The sequence below is a fragment of the Tupaia chinensis genome, unplaced genomic scaffold (genome assembly GCF_000334495.1).
Source record: "Tupaia chinensis unplaced genomic scaffold, TupChi_1.0 Scaffold000289_1, whole genome shotgun sequence".
Lineage (NCBI taxonomy): Eukaryota > Metazoa > Chordata > Mammalia > Scandentia > Tupaiidae > Tupaia > Tupaia belangeri.
This window is the reverse complement of record NW_006159774.1, coordinates 1,528,467-1,540,744: the sequence shown is the minus strand read 5'-3', so window position 1 is coordinate 1,540,744 and position 12,278 is coordinate 1,528,467. Positions and strand designations below refer to the sequence as shown.

General features: G+C 42.7%; 1 pseudogene; it reads right to left on the bottom strand.

Annotated features, from left to right (window-relative positions):
• Positions 1 to 8,450: 8,450 nt before the first annotated feature.
• Positions 8,451 to 9,007, bottom strand: LOC102470704 (calcyclin-binding protein pseudogene; annotated as a pseudogene).
• Positions 9,008 to 12,278: the final 3,271 nt, after the last annotated feature.

The window sequence follows — 12,278 nt, the reverse complement described above, 5'->3', positions numbered from 1 at the left end:
TTTTTTTTTTTAATTATGTATATATATTTAATTTTATTTGTTATTATTTTTTTTGAGAGGTTTTTGCTCTAGGGTGCATGGACTTGCCAGAAAGACAGAGAGAGACAGAGAGACAGAAAGTGAGAAATCACCCCCTAGAGAGGATGGCCACTCTGCAATCCCTTCTCCTCCATTCTCCTCTCGGAATTTTGGGCATACATGCACATGTGCACCTGGCATGAGTTTAAGCCACTGGGTCCAGTACTCGAACTGTGGTTGGCTACATGGGAGCCCAGCAACATAGCCATTAGGCCATCTGCTGGTCCCTGTTATTATTTCTTTTTAATTTGACAAGAGGCAAGAGAGAAAGCAAGAGAAGAAACCGTCAGGTCTGAGACTCAAACTGTGGTCTGCCATGTGGGAGTCCAGCACCCTAACCACCACACCACCTGCTAGTCTGCTTCAGGTATTGTTTACTTGGGCATTTTTTCCTTTTCTCCTTCATCACAGATGGCTGACTCTTATTTTTCGAAGTTGGTTCTGTCAGATATAAAGGTCATTATACGGGATAGTAGCTAGCACCAGAACTAGCAAGAAACAATACATGGCAGAGTACGGCAGCCAAATATGACTCTCGGATGTCGCCAATGACTAACTGATGCTCTGTCCCAGGATTCCCTTAATGACCTGACTGTGACTCCCTCACCCTTTAAAACCCAGCGAAAGCTTACAGCCCCCACTCTTCAGTGCCAGTGTACTCTCTGCATCTGGTCCCTTTCATCTCTTGGAAAGTGAATACACTCTTCCTCTGCTTACTCTCTGAGTCTGTGAGTTCTTTCACAGCCCGCTACACTGGCTCTCCTAACAATGTGCATGCTAAATGCCCCCACAGAATGGAGAGAGGAGGAGAGGGGGCTGCTGCATGACCATGACCCATTAGGGGGTGGGGAGTGAGAAGCCAGTCTTAGATCTTATCTAGCAACCTTTTAAAAAAAGAATTATTTTATTTAACTTTATTTATTAGATTATTTTAATTTGACCAGATCGGGACAGAGAAAGCAAGAGAGAGAAAGTGAGAAAACAAGTTGCCAGGTCTGGGAGTGGAACCACGGTCAGCTATATGGGAGTCCAGAACCCATAATCACAAAGCTACCTACCGGCCCACCTCTAGCAACATTTTTTGTGATAGGTAGCATTCCTCTCTGCTTCCTTCCTTTCAACATAATTTCTGATTATGTAACTATTTAGTATATATATTATACTGATGCAATTGTGTATGTAACCAAACTTTGTATTATGATCGTTTTTTTCCTGAAGTCAAAAATTAAGTTTTTTGAGAGGTTTTTGCTATAGGGCACGTGCACTTACCAGAAAGACAGAGGAAGACAGAGAGACAGAAAGCAAGAAATCACCCTCCAGGGGGGATGGCCACGCCGCAATCCCTCCTCCTCCATTCTCCTCTATCTTGGGCACGTATACACATGTGCCTGACATGAGCTTAAACTGCCGGATCTGGGATTCGAACCGTGGTTGACTACATGGGAGTCCAGCGACAACCATTATGCCAACTGCTGGTCCCTAGAGAGATATTTTTGATATAGGGTGCGTGCTTGTTGGAAAGAGAGGCAGAAAGTGAGAATTCACTCCCCACAGGGGATGGCCATGCCTCAGTCCCTTCTCCTCCATTCTCTTCTTGAGATTTTGGGCATGCATGCACATATACCTGGCATGAGTTTCAAGCTGCTGGGTCCGGGACTAGAACCATGGTAGACTATGGGGGAGTCCAGCAACGTAACCATTACATCATCTGCTCATCCCTAAAATAGCGTTCTAACAATCCTTATTTAATACTCCTTTTCATCCCTACTTCTAAAAGTCTACTTGGTTCCTGAGCCCCTAGAAAATCTGTGCTGGGGCCAACAGGTAGCATGGTTGAGGATGGTGGACTCCCACATGGCCGATTGTGGTTTGAGTCCTGGACCTGGTGGGCTCCTTTCTCACTTTCCCCCCTCTCTCTCTTTCTTTCTCCCTGTCTCTCTTTCTCTCTCCCTCTCGCACTTTCTCTGGTCAAATTAAAAACAAACAAACAAACAAACAAACAAAGTTAAAGAAAACAATTCTTAAAAAAAAGAAAGAAAATTCTGTGCTACATGGGTTTAGTTCCTGGCTTCACCACTATATCTTATGTCATTTTTCTTCATTCCAATTTCCAAAATTTTATTTCTATAGCCTCATTTCTTTTCTCTGTATTTATAGGTTCATTTAAAAAAAATGAGTCTCTTTCCTATAGTTTTAGTGGAGTTTCAGTGGAGTGAAATTATATTATTATGTTCAGTCTGCTATTTTTATCTGGGACCTTTGAGGGAAATACTTTTTAATCAAAATTGATATTAAATTTGGATTTGCCATTTCTGCTTGTCATAATTCCTGTTACTTTAATCCATGGAATTACTGAATACTTCTTGTTTTGTGCTGTTGTTATATTCCATAAAACATTGTAATCAATCATAAATTCAGTTTAAAGTCAGTCTTCTAGTGTTGGCTGTGGTGACTGGCCCTGATGATCAAAGATACTTTAGGGTTGCACCATAAGCACAGCTTATAATGGGAGTGCCCAGTTATTTTATAAAAAATTTTTTAAAGATTTTTTAAAAAAAATATTCTTCAATTTTGACCAGAGAGAGACAAAAAGGAGACTTGAGAAAGCAAGTTGCAGGTTTGGGACTTGAACCATGGTCGGCCATGTGGGAGTCTGGCACCTCAACCACGACGCCACCTGCTGGCCTCACCATGCTCAATTATTAAGGTAAACAAACAAACAAAAAAAGAGGTGAACTTGGACAACTCAGGATTCAAAGATTGGGCGGCCAGCTCTATAGTATAGTGGTTGAGTACTGTGAGTCGGGAGCTGGATTCCACATGGCTAACTCTAGTTCAAATCTCAGCTCCAACAGTTTGAAAAACTCTCTGGGCATGCTCATAATCCTGATGCAATGGAAAAATGGAGGGAAAAGAATTGTTATATGAACACACCCCACTGGGGAGTGCTTTCCCTTTCTTTTCAATTCATCAGACAAAGAACCTTAATCAGTTTGAGCTAGCCAAAGACAAACAGAACTTGAATGGGTAGTGAAGGGGCCAGCACGTAGCATGGTGGTTAACACTGCTAGATTTCACTTGGCTGACCATGCAGTTTGAGTCCTGGACCCTGTGTATTGAGAAACACACTGGGCTCATCTCCGTGTGTGTCCAAAATCCCAGGAGGGATAAATGGAGAAGAGGTGATGTGGCCATCTCCATAGGGGGTGTTTTTTCACTTTCTCTCTCTCCCTGTGTCTCTCTCGGTGAGAACACATGCCCTTTAGCAAGGTTAAAATTAGAGTGTGAGAGTGAGAGCGAGAGCGAGAGAGAGAGAGAGAGAAAGGGAGTGAAAACATCTACTATAGTTTCTTGACTCCCTGCAGAAATAAGAACTCTAGCTCTCCATATATTTGCTCTCTTTTCCCTTCCCCTCTCTTCTCTTCCACCTTTAATTTTCCTGAAAAAAAAAAAAAAGGTTTTTTTTGAGAGAGATTTTTGCTATAGGGTGTGTGTACTCATGAACAGACAGAGAGAGACAGAGAGACAGAAAGCGAGAAATCACCCCCACCCCAGGGGGGGATGGCTGCACCTCAGTCCCCTCTCCTCCATTCTCCTCTTGGGATCTTGGGCATATACACACAGTGTGTTTTAAGCCACCGGGTCTGGGACTTGAACCAAAGTCAACTACATAGGAGTCCAGCGATGCAACCATTAAGCCATCTGCTGGTCTCATTTTCCTGAAAATTTATATAGAACATTTTTATAGTGGTGATCATTTAATGAGTAGGTTGTCATTTTAAAATATATTTTAATAATTTTTATTATTTTTCAATATGTAATACGTCTGCATGGGCCAAAAACTAAAACATTATCAAAGAATATGTGTTGAGAACTCTCATTCCTATTCCTATTTGCCTTGTTCTCCATTGCCCTACCCTTATTTGTTTCTTGTATGCCTTTTTTTTTTTAAGAGAGAGAGATTTTTTGCTATAGGGTGCATGTGTTTGCCAGGGAGACAGAAAACAGGAAATCAACCCTCCAGGGGGGGAATGGCCACTTCACAATCCCTCTTCTTCCATTCTTCTCTCACAATTTTTGGATGTGTATGCTTATGTACCCAGCATGAGTTTCAAGCTACAGGGTCCAGGACTCTGACCACCATAGATCATGTGGGAGTCCAGCACCTTAACCACTATGTCACCTGCTGGCCCCCCTTTTTGGTATTTTTTTTATGCAAATACAAACATATTTTTATTCTCCACTTCTCACAAAAAAAAGATACTGTACTAGTTATACTATTCTCTTGCTAAATAATATGCATTAGTGCATAGGGAGTTCTGTGTTTCTTTTTTACAGCTCTGTGAGCATACCAATATTTATTTAATAGAAAATAACTTGGGGTTGTTTCTCATCTTTGGCTTTACAAACAATATGGCAATGAACAACCCCATCCAAACCTCATTCTCTAGGCATGTAGGTATATTTGCATATAAATTCCCAAAAGTGGGGAGTTACAGAATACTAGTACTAATATTACAGCATATTTAGAGTAGGATTAACTACCATCTGTTTTAACAGTCAGGGACAACCAGGAAAATAGCAACCATTTCCAGTATTTGTGACACACGCAAGCAGTTACCAGGTGATAGAGGAACTGAGCACCTGCTGAGAAAGTGAAGTAACCCAGCAGTTAGTAGCAACAGAAAAGCGTTGCTTGTGTCCTAGAAAGATGAAAGTGAGAAGGCTGAGTCATTGAATCCTAGAGGTGGGCTCCTTTGCTGGAGGCTAGGGTCTGCTGACCTCTCTGGTAGGTTGGGGGCCTCTGAGAGGATGCAGTCACTGCCAGAGAAATGCTTGAGATAGAAGAGGGAGGGGAAGAAAGGTCCTGGATTATTCCATCCCTTCTCTGTTCTCCAGTCTTTTGGAAACCAGCCAGTTGTGAGCCTTGGAATGGCAATCAGCAAAGGTCAGCCCCCACCCTGTGATACAGAGCAGAGCAGGGATAGGGTAGGAATGGATTTGAGGACAAAAAGACTCAGAACCCACAGAGCCCACCCCTTCTACTACTCAGAATGCAAGTTCATCCTTCTCCCATGCAGATTTTCATACTTCTCTCTCTCATGAAAACAAGGGGAGATACTCTGGGGTAGAGGGAACAGAGCCAGTTCTGTGGCACAGTATTAACATACTGCTGGATTCCACATGGTGGCCATGGCTCAAATCCCCAGCCCAGTATGCTTTAAACTCACCAGGCACGTACACAAGTGCCCAAGATCTGATGGGTTGGAGGACTGGAGAAGGGGGATCATAGTGTGACCAGACCCCTTGAAGGGCGCTCCCCTCTCTCATGCACAAGCACATGCTCTATCATGAATAAAGAAAGAATATTTGAAAAAAAAGTAAAGAAGAAGAGTGACTCCCATTAGTCATTGTATCCATCTCATGTTCAGTATCTACTGGTGTTTCCCACACCTCTCCATCGGGTTCAGATGTGACTTTTGTGGCCTCATGACCTATAAACTAAACTGTAAATTAAGTAGCCATCAACACTGTCCATTCAAAACTAAAAGGGAAAGGAACAAACTGGATGTCATTGGTTAATAGATACACAATGAAAATCTGCATGAGGACCACAGTTCTTATTTTTGTAAAAAGTTACAAGGCCATGGGTAATTTTTTTAATTTTTTTATCATGCCCTCCTTCTATCGCTTATTCCCAGTCTCCTTTGTTTTTACGTAGGATTCAGTGGTTAGTATTCTTTTCTTGGTCGAATGACTGTTGGTCAGCAAACAATCAGAACAATAGAAACACTACTTGTAACTGGCCAGACTAGATCTGAGTACTTCTTCAATGGAATCAATGAGATGAGAGGCAGAGGTTGGAAAAGAAGGGAGTTTATTTAATCAATTACAAGGAGACCGTCAGCAAGCACTACCAAACTGTTTCGAAAAGTTCAACATGTTCTCAGTATTTATAGGTACAAGATGCAAGCACGTGCACATCCTTCCTCATTATGATCAATCAGCATTGATGGCTTTCTCTTGAGCAACTATCCTGATTCTTTCAAATACTCACCCCTGGTTTCTCACCTCACTGTTCCTCAAACAGAGTTCCCCATGACTCAGCATTTGTTCAGATTGTTCTTATTAGAGGCCTTTCTTAATTTCAAAATGGCTGCACTTCATTTAAACCTTAACCTGGCCTACTACACACTTGGTGTCTTAACAGAGATAAGTTAATGTAAGGAATTGGGTAAGAAGTTTTGAGGAACTAAAAAAGCAAAAAATGAGACATTGAACTAACATTGAGATAGTTAACTACAGGAAGAGGTTGCCTCTCCTAGGGTGGGCAGTGGGGCAAAGGAAGCTTGCACAAGAGGAAACCTGATGAAGAAGCACCTCTCAGACTTCCAAGGAGCGGTCACTGCCTAGCTGTTGCTGGTGTCTTTCATTAGGCATGAGGAGGCTGCTTCGAGGAGGGCCAAAAAGCTGACTGCTATAATCAGTAGGCACTTGTCAGGAAAGGAGAGTTATTCATCTTCTGCCTTGAAGAACTGAGCAGGAAGCTCTAAGTAGAAATTTGAATAGATGTAATAATGAGAAAGGTCACTGTCTTGTCCACTCCTTGATTGTGGACCTGTGTATTCTGGATATGGGAAAAATAATGCCAAATATTGTTTGGCTCAAAGCGCATATCGTCCTTTGAAGACAAAATCCCAACCTTACAAAATAGTTCCTTGACTAATTCTTTGACGAAGTTATCAGTAGGCCATCCTGTTTTTACATCAGGTCAGCTGCTTCTGGATGATATGGTGTGTGATAGGACCAGTGATTTCCACTGTTTATGTTCCCAGTCACACTTCTTTTGTGATATGTGTTCCTTAATCAGGGTTGACTGGGCTACCATGACAGTGAGAAAGGAATTCTGGGTGCTGTTGGTAGAAACACAAAGAGTAGGAAAGGCAAATCCATCTCCAGAACAGATGTCATTTCTAGGACAGACTAATGGCTTTCCCTTCCATGATGGGAAGGGTGCACCGTAACCAACCTACCAGTACCTGGTGGGCTGGTCCCCTTGGGACATGGTGTTGTACTGGGGACTCACAGTTTAGACTCTGCTCTTGGGGAATCTGGGCATTCATAAGTGACAATAGCCAGATTAGCTTGATGAGGGGATGCTCACGTCATCAGGTCCATGCTTCTATCATTGCCTCTATGGCTATTTGTACACAGGGCCATTAAACATGGACGGGAAAGATGCTGACCGATGGCCACAGGACAAGTCATCTTGTTCATCCCTATTATAGAGGCCTTCTCTGCAGTGGCCATCCATTAGGAAGAATGGATATTAATTCCTTCACATTTTGTGTTCATTCTGAAAGATTGAAGCTTGTGTCTCTTCCGTTTTTATCAATCTCACAGGCTTATCCTTTACAGTTCCTTACCAGCTGACCACAGCATTATTCACTAGCTATGAATAAGTGTAGAGCCTTCCATGGGCCATCTCTCCTTCCTCGCCCAGGGGACAGTGAGATGAACTGCCCAGAAGTTGGTGATGTGATGTTCTGAACCACCTGCTCCTGTGCCTTCTGAGCTTGCTTTTCTGACCCTCTATCTACAATTTCCCCTTGGTGATGAGTTGCTGCTGCATATCCCCAATTTTATGGCTAGGTGAGTTGACAATTCTTGTTCAGCTTAGGTCATGTAATCATTTATTTATTTAAAAATATAACTATTTAATATAGGAATGGATAGATTTCCAAATTAATTATTTTAGCTTCATAGTTACTACTTTTATAAGCCCTCTGACCCACAGCAAAACTTTCTAACTTGTATATACAAAAATGCTTGTCTATTCTTGTCAAGCTTATGTTTAGTTTCAGTTCTATGGATACATAACCAAATATATTTCAATACACAGGATCATTTGTAACTGAATTACTGGTACATGGTAATGCATTGCAGCTGGGAGTAAGAAACCAAATTCCAAGGTCAAGTACAAACTTGTATTTTATGCAAAAATTCAAGTTTTACACTTTCTTGTTCTTACACTAGAACTGATGTCACTAACTTAAAGGCAAGCAAATACTTTTGTTTTCTATCTCTTAGCTGAACAAAAATACGTAGCATGTTCATTATTTCAAATAATGCAATATAACCCTTCCTTGAACAAAATGGTCAGGGTGCTAGTGAAACCATCTTTGGAGGAAGTGTTTAATAAGCATACTTTATTTAAATAAATTCTCCAGTAGGACATGGAGAATTCACTGTCTTTACTTAGAAGATTGTGTAAATAGTTATCTGTCAAATTTATATGTGCCGCTCACCAACATTTCTTTATTGAAAACATCAGAATTTCCACATCACAGTTCTGGAAAGGACTTTAAGTCTCAAAATTCTTGTTCTCCTTTGGCTTGCTTCTCTCTTGCTTCCACCCAGGCTTTATTAACGTTTTGCTTCATATCATCATCTCCATCTTCATAACTTTTCTGTAGAACATTCACCAGCCCCTCACTAGGACCTGTGTCAGTGTCGTAGGAAGGCTTTTCTTTCTCCTTGCACTCTTTTTCAACCTGAGTTAGGTAGTCCCATCATGTGTTTTCTACTTTATTTTTAAATAATATGAGACTCGTATCGGTCTTAACTGTCTGTTTTTTGAACTGCCTTCAACAGAGATGGGTTTCAAAAGATTGTTCACAGTCATGGAGTAACTCTTGCCATTTAGGTTCTTTACCAAAAGATGAAATGACCTCTCTGGAATGCACATGCGTCTTCTCATAGGAACTTGATGAACTCCAGTTAAGGTAATGTCGATTTTCACAAACATATTTGACTGATTCCACCCATAATTGCTGATTTTCACTGTATATCCTGTTGCAGTGGGAGCAACCACAGCAGCTGGCTTTTCATTGTCAAGAAATTCTATTTTCTGTGATTTCTGCTTCATCTTGCTCTTAATTTCTGTCTCGATCTTGGAGTTTTCAGCTGTAAGGGCATTACGTATCTTTTCTAGTGGCCTTTTCCAGTAACACCTTTACTTTTCTCCTAGATCTTTCTGTAGCTCTTCTACCATTGAATCCATGGTCTTGCTGAGCACCAACGATGGCCCAAGCTGCAGCCATGCAGGAAAGGGGACAGAGCCGCAGCCTGGGTACACACCCGCCCCTGTGCTAGGTTATAGCCCGCCCCCACACGCGGCGCCTCTGGCACCTTCGCAAGGCCATCCAGGTCCTATAATCGTTTAGAACCCTTGGTAAACATTTAGCTTCTACCAGGGCATAGTAGTAAGCTATAAGCTGCTTCTCAAAAAGGACAAGTGATTACTAGCAGAGGAGGGCATGGTTCTGTTCTCGAATTCTAGATATCTGTTGTGCAGTTTTCCTGTTCAGGCTTGCCAAAGGAGCCAGGCAGCATTCCTGGTACTGATGCTTTGACACCATTGGATAGACTGCAGTGGCAATGTGGCTTCTATCACTGTCTTTCCAGTACAGAACTGTTTCTTGCTCTAGGCATCACTCAGATGCAGCAGCCTTCCAAGGTTTTTATTATAAATGCGTCAAGGCAGCACATCCAAATGTGGTTTGTGTTGCCTACAAAATATAGAGAGGCCCAAGACTGGCACACTGTTGATCCTAAACTTGGAAATAAGGACTCCATGACATTACCCAGTAGTACAGGGGCCAGCTTTGACTTTGACATTCTTCTTATTTTAATTTTGAGAGTGTGAGTATTCATCAGAGAGAGACAGAACATGGGAGAGGGAAAAGGCATCCCACAATGGGGCATGGTCCCACCTTTAATCCCTTTTCCTCCATTCTATCCTGTCGGGATTTGGGACATGCACCCACATGCACCCAGCATGTTCCTCAAGCTCCTGGGACTGGGATTCAAGCACCACGGTTAGCCACGTGGAATCCAGCTTCCTTGACCACCAGGCCATGGATCCAGCCTAACTTTGGCTGTTTTGTCTACTTATGTACATAAAGTAGTACATTTTGTTAGGTAGAAACATTTTGGGGCTTGTGTTGTGGTAAGAAAGGTATGTATGTCTCCTGCAAGCTTTGGAGTGGAGTGGACTTTTTGAGGTCTACATAGCATCCCTTGCTCCAGGGAAACTTCCATTCTCAATTAGGTGGTTCTAACAAATAGAAGGTTACCAGGTAGAGAGGGGATGGAACATTCTAGAAAATGAGAATAGCAGAAGCCAAGGCCTATAGGCATGGTGGGTTCTGGGAGCAGCGATGAGTTCAGTAGGAGTGGCCAGCCATACTTGGGATGAGGAATATGGAGGGCAATGGGACTGGCTTGGACAGGGCTTGGGTAGAGATATTAAGAGGAACATTGAGTGCCATGTGGAGAGTGTGGACAGACTCCTATGGGCTGAGGAGTACTAGTGGTGTTTTTTTGTTTTTATTTTTTTATTTTTGCAGAGTTATGATAATCTAGTTAGTGTGAAAAGACCTTCTATGACAAGAGAAAGGGGAGTTGGAGATGGGCAATACCAAGGGTAGGACTATTATTTAAGACTGTTCAGTAATCCTGAGGTAAAATGAGGCTTGGGGGGCTGGATGCTGGTGTTGATAAAATTTGACATTCTGTAAGGCTGACTCACATGGGAAGCTTGTGAGTTCACAACCGGAGGCCTCCCTGAGTACACCAGGCACACATGTGCCCATGATCCATGGGTTGCTTAGGTTGGGGGTAATTTGTGGCATTAAGAACCTATAAAATAAACAAATTTTTAGTAAAAGTAATGTGGCCTGTATTAGGTAAAATGGAGAGTATGATATAGGGGAGAAAATGAATTTAAGGGATGCATAGGAGATAAAATTGGCAGACTTGGTGAGAGAGGGAGGAGAGAATGAGAATTTTTATTTTTGATAAAAAATTTTATACTTTGGGAACCAGCAATTAGCATAATGGCTATGTCGCTGGACTCCCACGTAGTCAACCGCGGTTCACGTCCCGGACCCAGTGGTTTAAAACTCACACTGGGCGTGTGTGCGTGCGTGCCCAAGATCCCGAGAGGAGAATGGAGGAGAAGGAATTGCGGTGTGACCATCCCCCCTGGGGGGTGATTTCTCGCTTTCTGTCTCTATGTCTCTCTCTGTCTGGCAAGTGCATGCGCCCTATAGCGAAAAAACCTCTCAAAAAAAAGTTTTTATACTTAGACCAGCAGTTGGCATACTGATTATGTCACTGGACTCCCACATAGTCGACTGTGGTTCGAGTCCTGGATCCTGTGGCTTAAACTCATGCCGGGCGCGTGCATATATGTGCCCAAGATCCCGAGAGGAGAATGGAGGAGAAGGGATTGCAGTGTGATTGTCCCCTCTGGGGGGTGATTTCTCACTTTCTGTCTCTCTCTGTCTTTTCTGCAAGCACATGTGCCCTATAACAAAAATCTCTCTCAAAATAAAAAAAATAATAATATTTATACTTGTGTAACACAGTTCTGATTTGAGTCTGAGTAGGGTAGGTCTGGGCCTATTGTAGGGTGACCAGCTATTCCCATTTGCCTGACTAGAGACACATGCGGCATGACTTCCAGTGCCAAAACTTGGAATATCCCCAGCAAACCAGGACGAGTTGGTCACACTAGCCTCTACAAACTGGCAGGCGATTAGTGATAGTAGCTTACTGGCGTGAGCCCTGAGACATCACCAGGACCCAGTAAGAGAGCCTTCAGTGGTACATAGTACACCAAATAATACTACATAGCAGCAGCCATTCAAATCCACCTCTAGTACATCCAGTCTGGAGTTCTAGGGAAAGTGGAGATTGTAAGTATTCTACTCTGTGCCCCTCTGAGTGTACTCCAGAGGAGATGGACCACCCCACAGCTCTGGCTACTGGAGGGCTCTAGTGCACTGGTGACTTCAGTTGGAAATAGGTTGGGAGAGATGCAGTAAGCAGGAGGAGGGTAAAGAGGGGGAAGGAAGAACTTGGTAGCCTGTGCTGGCACCCGGAACGGGAATCCTCAGCAGGGCAGAATAACACCTGTGCAGATGGGGCATACATCAGAGAGATCTGAGTTATTGCAGTGAAGGTGATGCGGGCAAGCTGTCCTCGAAGCAATTCCATTGAGAGGGAAAGGCCATTCGTTAGGGTTCTTTCTTTGTTGCATTGTGCCATCTAGTGCTGATTCTCATGTACTTCTTTTGTCCTAGTTAGAGGATTAAAAAGCAGATGAATGGTACGAATTTGAGGACTGTTTC